Consider the following 13,265-nt stretch of genomic DNA (forward strand, 5'->3'; position numbering starts at 1 on the left):
GCAGCAAAGCCATTGTTGTAAGGTAAGAAACCACACGACTTCTTAATCAATTTTTTAATGTTATTTTTCTACAAATTTAGAATTAGTTGTTTGTTGTCAATTCTTGCTACAAAGAAAATGTGTACCGGTATTTTCGTGTTATTTTGACTGGGGAAAAATTAGATGATGTTCAGTGATGTGGCTATTTTTTTTTCGCATAATTTACGCACCCTTGTTTCAAAACAACTTTTTTCGTCTAAAAAAGTGCGAAAATTACGCGAGTAAATACGGTAATCAAATGAGCCCGAAATAAGCCCGAATTACAGAAACAATAGTCTAATTAACGCAAAATTGAATGTTTATTTACAGCAATTAGAGGTTTAATTTTGCAGTTGTGCTTTAAATGTTCTCCAACAGGCCCGAAAAGGCCTGAGAAATAGGGTTGTACGTTTAAAAATTTACAGCCCGAGCCCGGCCCGGGCCCGAAGTTATATATGCTTTGTAGGCCCGATCCCGTGCAGACCTCTGCTATATGGTTGAAACGTTACAAGATAATTATTCTCTATGTAGAACCCAATCCTTCAACAAATGCAAAGCTAGAAATCCTACATTACAAATAGTCACTCAATTCTAATTTAATGACAATAAGAAACTACCGAATAAAGTGTTTAAAACTAATTTAATGTTGTTAATCTTTTTCTTTCAACCCATCTAGTTATTTAAACACACACAGAAAATTTGAGTTCAGACAATGTTACAGTTAGAAAATCCGATAAATAATCATTTGTTTGCTTTGAACAGCTTGGTTACTGATTTGCAACTAGTTAGTATATAAATGCGTAAATGGCAAGAGTGTACTTAACTATAAAAAGAGAACTATCTATTTTCACACTGAGTTCATGCCAACATGATCACTACTTATTAACTCTATATTAAATCCTTAAATTTTAAAGGTCATTTCGACACAATCGAAACAAAAATTCATTGCTGAGCATAAAAACAATATCAGTCTGTATCTTTTGCCCTCTTTCCGTCTTCCAATGTACTACTGTACTCCGTTACGTATTTTGTTGATACGTTATTCCTATACTTGGCCTATACTCACTCTGATCTTAAACTTCTGGAAGACTATCATGGGCAAGCCCATCTAATCCCGTGTATTTGCTGAACTGCGACTTCCTTCTTAATTAACAGACTCCCAGCTCATTATCAGTTATCTAGAGCAGTTTGAAATAAAGTTGTTAACTACAGGATGTTCATAGTCATACAATCCATGGAAATAATATCAAAAAAATGTTAAAAGTGGCCGCCATTTACTGCTTCACACATGTGCAGCCTTCTGATCATATTCCTAAACACGTTCTATAGCGTCTCACACGTTAAGTTCTCCTCAGTTCGTTGAATGTTGGTCTACAGTTCTTGCAAAGTTTGCAGATGAGCTGTGCAAGCTGATAACATCAGATATCCCCATGAGAGAGAGTCTAGAGTGAAGTTGGGAGATGGATTGCCTAGTAGCTTATAGTGATGTGCCCTGAAAACGCCGATTCCAAATATTCCTTGTCACGTGAATGGTATGGGAGTTTACATTACCCTGTTGAATACTGCTGGTCATATGAATGGTATGGGAAGTTGCACTACCCTGTTGAATATTCCTGGTCACAGGCATGGCACATCATAACACTAATCTTTAGGGTGTGAAGGAGAGAGTCATACAGTCGGAAACAAACGCATTGTTTAAATTCACATACTCTTCGAGATCAATTCAAGCTTCGTATGACCAAAATCAGTCGTCCAGCTAATCCGCATCAAGCTTTGCATGTTCCATGAACTACCGACAACTTTCATCACTCTTGAGGTAATCACCTGGCACTAACTTCTGCACGGTTCTGGTTTGTACGTAAACGTTTATAAAGATTTCCTAAGAGCAGCACGTTCTGTACATTCTGACTATACATCCTGCGCAAGGACTTCTGAGGATTTCTTCATTGCTGCACTGATATCCTTCAATATATTCTCGATAACAACCGTCGGTGTGCTATGTTCATTACATGCCACGGTGGTTTCCTAACACTCATTCCTTATCTACTCTTCCAGAAAACTTTTTTTTTACCTCCTATGCGCATATCATGCATGTGTGTTACTGTACTAGAAGTTCTTTGCTTCAAATATTACCACATGTCGACTTCAACAGAAGTCATTTAAAAAATGAGGAAATATTTGCGCCATTGTTACATGACTTTTCGAAAGCTTTATATAATAGACTTCCCACTTAATACATGCTTCGCATTTTACGGTAACATTTCTTTCCTCAAAGATGGGGAACTCTTTTAAGTTAATTTCCTTCGACCTATCTCACATTTTTTTAAATTATGTCTTACAGTAATGCTTTGATGTCAAGAAGAGTCGGTTCACTTTCTTTCTTTCTTTCTTTCTTCCTATTTCCGTTTCCTTTTTTACTTCCATTCCAATTAGAGAGATGTGTTTACTCTGAATAAGATAAAGACGAATTGTATTGTATAACGTGAAAAAGAGAAGAAAGTTTTAAAAAAGTAAATATTATTTTAAAGGAACTCTTACTAAAAACAAGGTCTAGGAGGCTAAAGTGGTCATGCAGTCAGAACGGAATAAAGTAGAAATGCTTTCAAAGTTTTAACTGGAAATCCAATCGGGAAACGTTCATAGGAAGACCTAGGCTTAGATGAGAGAACAATATAAGGATAGATCTTGCAGAAATAGGAATATGAAATAAAAATTTGGATACAGTTGGCTAAAGACAGAAGTCAACGGAGAGCTTTTGTGAACGCGTCTTTGAAATTCGGGTTCCATAGTCTATAGAGTTAGTTAGTTATTACTAGAACAATATTATTACGGGTAAGACGTCGGAGTGAAAGAAATTTGGACTTATTTTGAAAATAGAGCTTACGACATAATATGTTTAAAAAAATCTATCTATCTATTTTTTATTATTGTAAATACAAAATGAGGAAGTTCCTTTCCACTACGTCACAAAAAATCTCTAGACTAAAAAAGGAATGAATTCGAACTAGACTACCATAGAAAAAAGTCGAGTGCAAAAAGGAACAAAACCACTAAAATTCCGTTGAAAATATTTTCCTTTATTCTTTTAATAAGTACCAAGAATTTGAGGATTTCTGTTTCTAAGTTGTTGAAAGATAAAATCTGGAGTGGAATTTCGTTTGAACAAGCCAATTACCAGTTTTCCCCAACTAAAAGCTTTTACCAGCAATATATAGAACTTGCAAATTGTGGAAACATCGGTTCGTAAAGAGGGGAGACATTTGGGGAGCGGAGCTTGTTATATATAGGAGTACTTACCCTTATTGCTGTGCAACATTTCGATACATCATCCATCCATTGATACTTTCAAATTTCGACATCAAAATATTTACTGACCGATATGTTCATATTTTGATATTCTCCAACAGAGGCAGCTTTAGCCTTCGTGGGGCCAAGGAGGAGGGAGCCCCGTGGACAGGGATGCACCTACGGTAGACCACTGGGTCTTGACACCCCCAAACTTCGTAACTCTATATACATATGTCACTTGCTTAATAAAACTACGTATACTTCTTTAGCAGATAAACACAGATTTGACCTTATTCATCATCTGTACTATTTCTTTACTGATGAAAACAATCTAATTTCATAATTTCTTGTAAGAATATAGGTATCAGTACTTAACATACGTGTATAACACCTATTCGATATTACATAAGTACAGTGTCTTCTATTATTAGACCTTCCACAAACTTTGGAAGCCTCACAACAAAAATGTCTGGGTGCGCGACTACCCGTGGGTCTCTTCGCCGGTTGCATGATACAATATTAAAACTAAATTTTCGAGGGCAGAAAATCGCCGGTGTCAAAATACGGAGAAACAAATGTAGAATAATTCTCAATTTGAGTGTACAATCTAGGATTTAGATTTCTGGGCTTTCGGCATCTAAGGCCATTTAGTCCTTCATGATTTGAGGGATGATGTCCCTCAGCGACCACACAATCCGAGCAAAAAGAGGAGGAAGAAAGGATTGGGAAAGGAAGGAAGCGGCCTGGGACTTATAAGTTAGGTACCACCCCGGCATTTGCCTGGTGTGAATGAAGAAAACCCAGGAAAATCTCATTCAGGGTGGCTGGCCTGAAAAAGTTGTTACACTTTTTTGACCGAGTGACCCCACCGGGAATCGAACCCGGGACCGCTCGCACCAAAGGCGAGAGCGTTAGCGATTACGCTACCCGGGGCCACAGTGTACAATCTAGAATAATGGAGTAGTAATTACTTTCATTTTTTAAAAATGTTAAATTTTTGCTTTTGATTGACATGAATTCTATGTATAAACTCATTTTACGACGTAAATATTTTTATTTTTAAAGATAGTGATCATTATCTCTTTGTTAGTCAAAATGGAGTAGGTCAAAGATTCAATGATTAGGTCATGAAATTGATTCAACTAAATGCGTATTTTCGCAACTTTGATACATTTTTACAGCTCAGTGAGAATGAATGTGAATAACTCTGTACTATATTTGGAATTAATTATGTCCATGCTGTCGTTGGGGATGTATGTTCTTTTAAATACAGTATGTTGCACGCAGCAAACTTGAAGATTCTGGAACAGATGTTGCTTCTTTTATTTTAAAAGCTGGTATTGGTTGCTAGGCTCTTAAACCTCTGGCTGAGTGTTGTGTATCCCTGTTTCTACTGCTACTGTAGAAAGGTCATTCAGTACTATGAACAGAATCATGACAAAATTGCGAAATCGTATCGGTCAAGATACTCTTCAGTCATGTTTTAAAAGTATACATCGAAGGAGACATTGAGCCTACAGATTTTATTCACGAGGTTATCAACAGATATGCTGTGAAGAAATCCAGACGCATTCGACTGATATAATTATAAAAAATGTGAATACTCTAACTTGTTACACTTCATAATAATTTGAAATAGAGTACGTGATTGGAAAACTAAACAAAGCTTTTTTTTACACAATTATACAATAAATCATTTCAAACATGAATGTTTGTTTTACTTTACCAACCATTTGCTAAATATGTCGACCGGACACGATACTAGTGCAACGTCCACAAATGTGGACCACTCTGTGTCGCTGAACGATAGTGATGACCCGGGCATTAACATTTTAAATACTGCCGATGCATCTATTTATCATGATTCCGTGTGTTCCCATTGCAACAAACAGTTACTTAATGCAAGAGGTCTAGCAATCCACAACAGTAAGTGCCATCGTACTAGTACTAAAGACAAACCTACATCGTTCACTCTCACTTCCATTTCCTCATCTTCTTCACATAGTTCTATCTTGCGCAACTGCGTTGATAGTCCCAATGAGATGTCAATTGAAGAATGCAACACGCTCCTCGGAAAACTCAAAGCCATTACTCCTATTCTACGTAGAGTACCTCGAGGAGCTAGACCAGCAATGGCTGAATCCCTCTGTCAAGTTCTACAGAATATTGTATCTTCTAATAGTCTGCAATCGTGGAAGGAGCTCTTCTTCTTCCCCTACGTAACTCTTTGTTCACCAACAAGAACTAACAAAGTGTCCAATATCACTACATGGGTGAAACAAAGAATCACTAGTTGGACTAATTCTCGCTGCGATGCTCTTCTTTATCGCCACCAACGACCCTCCAAACCTCGCCTATCAACAGATGCAATAACCTTCAATACGAAGAGTATAGAGAACAAACTTTCCGACGGCGATGTCCATGGAGCAGTCAGACTCCTCATATCTGATGACACTTTGGCGCTTCCGAATGCTACAGTGCTAGAAGCTTTACGGAATAAACATCCTACACACAGTCACACCTTCACACCTCCTGCACTCATCGAAAATGCTCCAGCTCTCCCTAGTGTTTCTCTCAAGGAAGTCCAGAGAGCTCTTCGATCCTTTCCTTCCGGCTCCGCAGGAGGTATAGACAGTTTACGGCCTTCCATCCTCAAGGATCTTCTACTATACCAAAACATTGACTTTAGAGACCGTCTGTTGAACACTATCAGTGATTTTCTTCAAATAATCCTCACCGGAAACGTACCTAAAGAAATCAGGCCAATATTTTTCGGAGCGTCGCTTATAGCATTGAGGAAGAAATGTGGCGATATACGCCCCATCGCTGTCGGTAACGTTTGGAGACGGTTATCAGCTAAAATAATATGTCAAAGAATTAGGGAACCGTTATCTAGCTTTTTGTCACCACATCAGTTGGGAGTGTGCATTCCACATGGCTCAGAAGTTGCAGCCCATGTAGCCCGACTATATTATTCTCATCCCCACAACCAAGAAAAAATTTTCTTGAAACTTGATTTCCGGAATGCATTCAACGAAATCAACAGAGACTCTATGCTTACTGCTGTAAAAACGCACTTCCCTTATATATACGCTTTCATCCATCAGTGCTATTCACAGCCTAGTCACCTATTTTTTGGTGAAGACATTATCCTCTCCCAGCGAGGTGTTCAACAAGGCGACCCCCTAGGACCTGCTTTATTTGCGTTGACACTTCAATCTATTGTCAGCAACATCAATACTGAGTTAAACATTTGGTATGTCGACGATGGAACTATAGCTGGAGACAAGGAAGATGTCCTGGAAGCTTTGTCAAAGGTTCATAATCAATCTCGCGAGATTGGATTAAATCTCAATTTCAGTAAGTGTGAAGTTGGTTTCCTGGGAGTCTCAAACGAACAAGCTAACGCCCTGCATACCCTCCTCAACGAAGTCGCACCTGGAATTCAACTTATATCACCAGACAGGGCCTCCCTTTTAGGTGCAGCACTAAACACTGACACTCGACGCATCATGTTACTGGACAAAATATCCAAATTAGATTTCTTTTTCACTCGCCTATCTAAGATTTCTGCACACTCAGCTGTCTATCTCTTGCGGGCCTCATTAGCAATACCTAGACTGTTATATTTCCTTCGTAGTTCTCCATCCTGGCGCGAGACAGATCTTCTAAATCAATACGATAATACCATCCAACTAGGCCTAGAATCTCTTCTCAACTGCTCTCTTACGGATAGGTCATGGCTACAGGCATCTCTCCCAGTGGATCACGGAGGTCTAGGTATTCGTCGAGCCCTTGATTTGGCCACTCCAGCTTTCCTTTCTTCCATTCATAGCTCTATGCCATTGATCTCTTCTCTTCTTCGCCAGGATATTCATCAAGATTCTGAAGCTGAGATTAATGATTGTATCTCCCAGTGGACATCGTGCGGCGGACTTGCTCTACCTGATCTTGATAAGAGAAGTTTACAATCTTCATGGGACGCTTCTCTTATAAACTCCAGATTTTCTTCTCTTCTTCACTCCTCCACCAATCCTGAGGATAAGGCACGTCTTCTAGCTACTTCATCCCCTGAAGCAGGTTCCTGGGTACAGGCTATTCCATCTCCATCCCTAGGGCTGCATCTTCCCGACGAAAGTTTTAGAATCGCTTGTGCGTTACGTTTGGGAGCAGATGTCTGCGAACAACACCGGTGCCTTGCTTGCGGAAGTTTAGTGGATAAGAAAGGTATACATGGCCTATCATGTCTCCACAGTGCTGGCAGACACTCTCGCCACTCCGATGTTAATGACCTCATCATGAGAGCCCTCATCTCTTCTGGAACGCCTTCCGTGAGAGAGCCAATGGGGTGTAGTCGTTCTGACGGCAAGAGACCTGATGGAATGTCATTAGTGCCATGGAAACGAGGGAAGGCTTTAATATGGGATTTCACTTGTGCCGATACTCTAGCCCCCTCTAATCTTCCTACTTCTTCCACAAAAGCTGGGATGGTCGCAACTCGTAGAGAATCTGAAAAGAGACGAAAATATAAGAACCTCTTGGACAAATACCACTTCGTCACCATCGCCATCGAAACTTGTGGGTCCTGGGGTCATGAAGGACTAAACTTTATTAAAGAAGTTGAACGCCGAAGAACTCTCAACACAGGCGACACTCGAGCTTCAGTCTTTCTTATACAGAGATTAAGTATGGCTGTGCAAAGAGGGAACGTAGCAGCGATGCTAGGAACGCTTCCACCGGGAAAGGCACTGGAAGAAATCTTCCTTCTGTAACCACCCTCCTCTCACCAAACTCATGCAATTTCTGCTGATTATGTTGCATATTATATAAGAAATTACGGACAAAAAAAAAAAAAAATTCCAACTTATGTCAAATGTTTAAAGGTGAGGTTTTAACAATATTTGCTTTTGTAATGAATAAAGAATGTTCACGTAAAAAAAAATAAATAAACCATTTTCATTTACATAACTTGTGCGTAACGTTTTATCAGTTATCTAGCTCGGCACTTGACTTTCAGTGTAATTAAACATTTTCAATGCTGTAGATTTTTCAGTTAATATTATTACCTTTTTCATATTGATAGCCATTTATTACCTCTAATTGCGTTTTTGTCAGTTAGAAAGAAAGTGGAAATACTGAAATTTAAAGTTTAAGAATAGTGTTAAATTTAATAACTTTTTAAGTTTAAGAATAATATTTTATTTATTATTAATATATTACGATATTTATAATATATGCAAGTTTGTAACTATTGTGCAGATTTTTCTACTTCTATGAGACACAATTATAAGCTGTAGAAATGATCAGAATAATGTATAAGTTCTTTATATATTATCAAAATTTCCGTACGTCATGTCCCCGTTTATGTTCAGTGTAGATTACCAGAATGTGTCTGTCTATCTGTCTCTCTCTCTCTCTCTCTCTCGCTGTGTGTGTGTGTGCGTGCGTGCGTGCGTGCTTGTCCCATTGAACTGTCAGTTAAAATATATATGAATATCGACTTTCTAAAATTTAAAAATTTGCTCTCTATTAATAAACTTTAACTGTAAACATTTTAATACTTTTTCACATATTTTGTCGGATTTTCTAGAGTCGATAAATATTTATGCCCCTTTCTTAAGTAAGAATTATAGCGGGAACTGCTGTAGGACATTTATGGTTTGTACTTTTCTTCTCTCTCCCCCTTCCATATGTATTAATATTCCCCCCTCCCCCGAGGAAAATGTTCTGAAATCATCACTGGTATTGACATTTTAATCGATATCAGTTTCCAATACCCAAATCTTGGTGTCTTACAGTCCTAGTTACCTTCTCTCGGTAAAAATTTATATCGTTTAGTTCGGGTGACCCTGATTATCATTTCATAGGTCTCTGTCTTCTAATCCTGGTGGGAAAGGGCATCGAACCACCACATAATCGTAATTAAAAGATACAATATTACAGTTTGAAACAATCCTAATTAGTGCTGTTGTGTATTTCATAGAAAAAGAAATTGAGTAAATTACTACATTTTCATAGTTAAAATATTGATTCTTTTTCTTAACAAGTATAGTACTAGTTGTGTGGTCAACTGATTCTTTGAAATGAATAAATGGAATAATGCAGGGTGGCCCAAAAGTAGGTATAGACCCCTGCATTGATCAAGTGTAACATTCTAGTTTGCGAGTTTATTTACTTCGGTTGTTCGAGCTTAAGGTATAAGTAAAAAGGCTTTAAGAACAAATAATAAACTAAGTTTATCTGATGGATAAAAACAAGAAATGATATAAAATGCAATGAGCTGATCAGTACGGTACTGCATTCCTACTTTTGGGCCACATTGTATTGTTTCTGACTTATTTCATGCCATGTAACTGACTAAGGCTTATGGAAATTGAAGGTTCATTGCCGCACTCACTTTAAGTTCTCCACTGACTTCTGTTCTTAGCCAACTGGATCCAGTGTTTGCTTTGTATTTCTATCTCTGCAAGATCCATCTTAATGTTGTCCTCCCATCTGCTCCTAGTTCTTCCTAATGTTTTTTTTAATTGGTTTTGCAGCTCAAAGTTTGAAAGCGTTGCTATTTTGTTCCATTTCGGCTACATGACCTATCCATCGGACTCTTTTAGATTTACTGAGCCTAACAATGTCAGTTAAATTGTATAAATTATGCAGTTTATGTTTTCGTCATTCTCCTTCCTCGTCCTTTTGAGTTCGATTATTCACCTCATAATTGTACAAGGGTTCGATAAAAAGTAATGGTAACATGATTATAATTCGTTCCGGCTTTATGCACAGAACGGACACTTGTAACATTCCTGCAATGTAATCGGCTCCCATCCCTATCACTTTTTGACACACGTTTGGAAGGCGCCGTACACCGTCAGTACGTCAATCTCCGTCGATGTCCCGCAAGCACTGCTGTATGGTATGGATGATGGCTTGTCTTCTGTCGTAGTGCTTCCGGGTGAAGTGATCCATTCATTTTGGTGAAAGAATCGTCACGAAGTTCCTAAAAACATTGTTGTGTACCTCCCTTCCGTGCCACTTCAATCTTGATTCACATACGTTGTTCATCTTTCTCAAACATTGTTATGGCGTTTCCACTTTCATCCTCTATTTTTATAGCACTACTGCTTTTGGCTGAATAGAACACAGTCGTTACCACTCGCCGTCACACTTCATAGTCTCGCACATCCTTATCAGGCACTTAACTCTTGTAGAGCTGAGACACAGTCGTCTGAAGTTAAAACTGTGTTGCAACTACTTTCTATCAACCAATGTAATTTCAAATACTGTGAAGTCTTCGTTCTTTCTTCAAAACTAAGCGACAATATTTCGCAACCGCGTAGCACGATAGACATAATTATCGTTTTATATATTACTAATCTGCAAATTCATCGACGAATTTTGCGAATTATTTGACAGAATTTCTTTCCATATTATTTATTTATTTATTTATTTTATTTTATTTATTTATTTATTTATTTATTTTTTGCATACGGATACCAGTAGTTATTAGAATAATTGAAACATTTGAACCAATTGCAACTTATCAGATTAATACTGCGGTAGACTACCTTTTACTTGGAATTGAAGTATATATAACTCGTGAATCTTTTCTACATGAATAGCTGATCATACTTTATGTAGGACAGTACCCAGCTGCGCCATCCATGGTGGACAAAGAAAGCAACGTTAGACTCGCTGCTCTAAAACTGATTGTACTATAGGTCAGTGGTTTCAAACTGTACGTAAGCGCCTCGGAGGTTCGTTCTCGTTTCTAAAGTGGGCGCTGAAACAAACAGATTTCAGATTTCATGATCTTTTAGACTTTCTTCTTACTGTATTAGTGGACGAAAGTCATTGTGCAATTTACAAATTATTAAATGTTTAGACCTTTTTTCAAATAATAATAACAAATTGATTTAAATTGCTTTAATAAAATCGTTGCAAAAACGCACGTTGGTCTCTTTCATTTGAAAAGTGAAGAGGGCAAGTGTATGTTACAAGAAAATAATTAAATAAATAAACTGCATTTTTCGTGGAAAATTGTATGGCAGAATATGGCTAATATAACCGAATGATATGAATGAAGAAAATTCCCTTCTTATATATATATATATATATATATATATATATATATATATATATATATATTACAATGTATATATATGTCACCAAGTCTACAAGTAGGAAAAATTATTTATATAATAATAATAATAATAATAATAATAATAATAATAATAATAATAATAATAATAATAATAATAATAATATGTGTATATTGAAATTCTTCCAAATTTTGTCCTGCGTTTCCCTGCGGGATTTCCAAAATGCGATGGCATTCTGGAAGGTCTGTTTCAGGAAATGTGTTTAAAGCTATTTTACAGTCTGCTTTTACGTCGTCAATTGTTCTGTAACTATGTCCTTTTAGGGGGATTTCAAACGGATAAACAAAAAGAAGTATGCGGGAGCCAAGTCGGGACTGTAGGGTGGCTCGAGCAGTGTTGCCTCGGTAGATTTGGCCAGGTAGCTGGTCACGGCAAATATGCAACTTTTTAACCATTATCAACTGAGGTAAAGCGTGGCGACACCTTTAGTTTTTTTAGAAAAAAAACGCTATATATATATAATTTTGTTCTTGAGTGAAATTGGTTAAGATGACGTGGGGGCTCAGGACAATCACGCTTACAAGGGAGCGCTAGGTTAGAAAAAGCGTTGAAAACCAATGCTGTAGATTTATCAATAACACTGTTGTAGATTTGAATTTTAAAATCTAGAAATTGAACAGGCCAGGAGAGGTATTGAAGCTCACGCTGATGATTCTCAAAATTGAAAATGTTGTTAGAGATTAACATCTGATCATTAATGAACCTGAATTCACTTGGTTACCTCAAATGTGTACATGATCACTAGCAGCCTCCTACTTCTTTAGAAGAAATAATAGAACCAAAGAAACCAAATATTAACTACTGCTCAGTGTTGCTAACCCCCAAAGATTACATATTGCAGCACACAAGTGTTTCCATTATTTTTATAACTATCTGTACAAGTTTCTGTTTCAAAGCTCTTTACACGAGATATACGGTCCTAATAAACTCGAAGACCTAACACAATAGAGCACGAAAACTTACTAGTTAAACATGGCAGAAATGAGGAATCAAGCCACTTGGAAAGCATTATTAATTACGCTTGCAGTGAAAGATAAATATTCGTCGGTACTATTACTCTGATCTTATGTTGGTCATATTTCATTTAACTTCTATTATTTGTGTGTATGAGCTGCGATAAACGTTGTTAAACAAGAACATACCCGTATCGTTAAATCTATCAAGTATAATACCAGCAGACTGCGATGTGCTTGTTTTAATCGGACAATGTAAACCTTTTATGCATATTTTCCTCTTTCCTTTGTTTTTTGTCATTTCTTGACTTTGTAATCTATATGTGTGTCACTTTTCAGAGCATAATAGGAGAGGAACTTGTGACAAATACAATGCTGGGTTTCAGATTTATATTTGCAATTTGTTTTATGGCATGTCTCTTAGTGAATTGTTTGTTCAATACGTTCGCCCGTATTTATATTTCAACGCCAGAATACTTCTCGGAAAATGTAACTCATATTGACTACATATATACATACAAGATTCCCTTTGGTTGTCACTCATGAAATGTATCTTCTCTATCATTAGCTGAAAGCTTTAAAAAAAAGTGAAAAAGAAAAACTACAGTATCTCTATAAACTATTATTTATGTTATTTTTGTTTTAGTGATTTGTGCTAGGTAGTACTTTTAAGTTCTAGAACGAACGAATCATTTACTTGAATGAATGAATCGAATCTTTGACATGGATGTATGAGTCAAGTATGGATGTCGTACAAATAATATTTTCTAGATTTAATTCTCCAATACTTTCTTGATTGTTTTTGTCATGATTCAGGAAGATGGTGCACGGTAGCTCAGTGGTAGAGCATTTA

General features: G+C 37.1%; 1 protein-coding gene and 1 non-coding gene across 4 annotated transcripts in view; one reads left to right on the forward strand and one right to left on the reverse strand.

The window, feature by feature from the left end:
* LOC145668129 (atrial natriuretic peptide receptor 1) overlaps nt 1-13,265 on the forward strand; it is a 2,711,550-nt gene that overhangs the window by 2,191,254 nt on the left and 507,031 nt on the right. The gene's annotated exons all lie outside the window — the stretch shown is intronic.
* On the reverse strand, nt 4,167-4,241 carry TRNAQ-UUG (transfer RNA glutamine (anticodon UUG)). The gene has a single exon. It is a non-coding gene; the product is annotated as a tRNA-Gln (tRNA).

Source organism: Thermobia domestica, chromosome 13, assembly GCF_964235325.1.
Source record: "Thermobia domestica chromosome 13, izTheDome1.hap1.1, whole genome shotgun sequence".
In the NCBI taxonomy this organism is placed as follows: Eukaryota; Metazoa; Arthropoda; class Insecta; order Zygentoma; family Lepismatidae; genus Thermobia; species Thermobia domestica.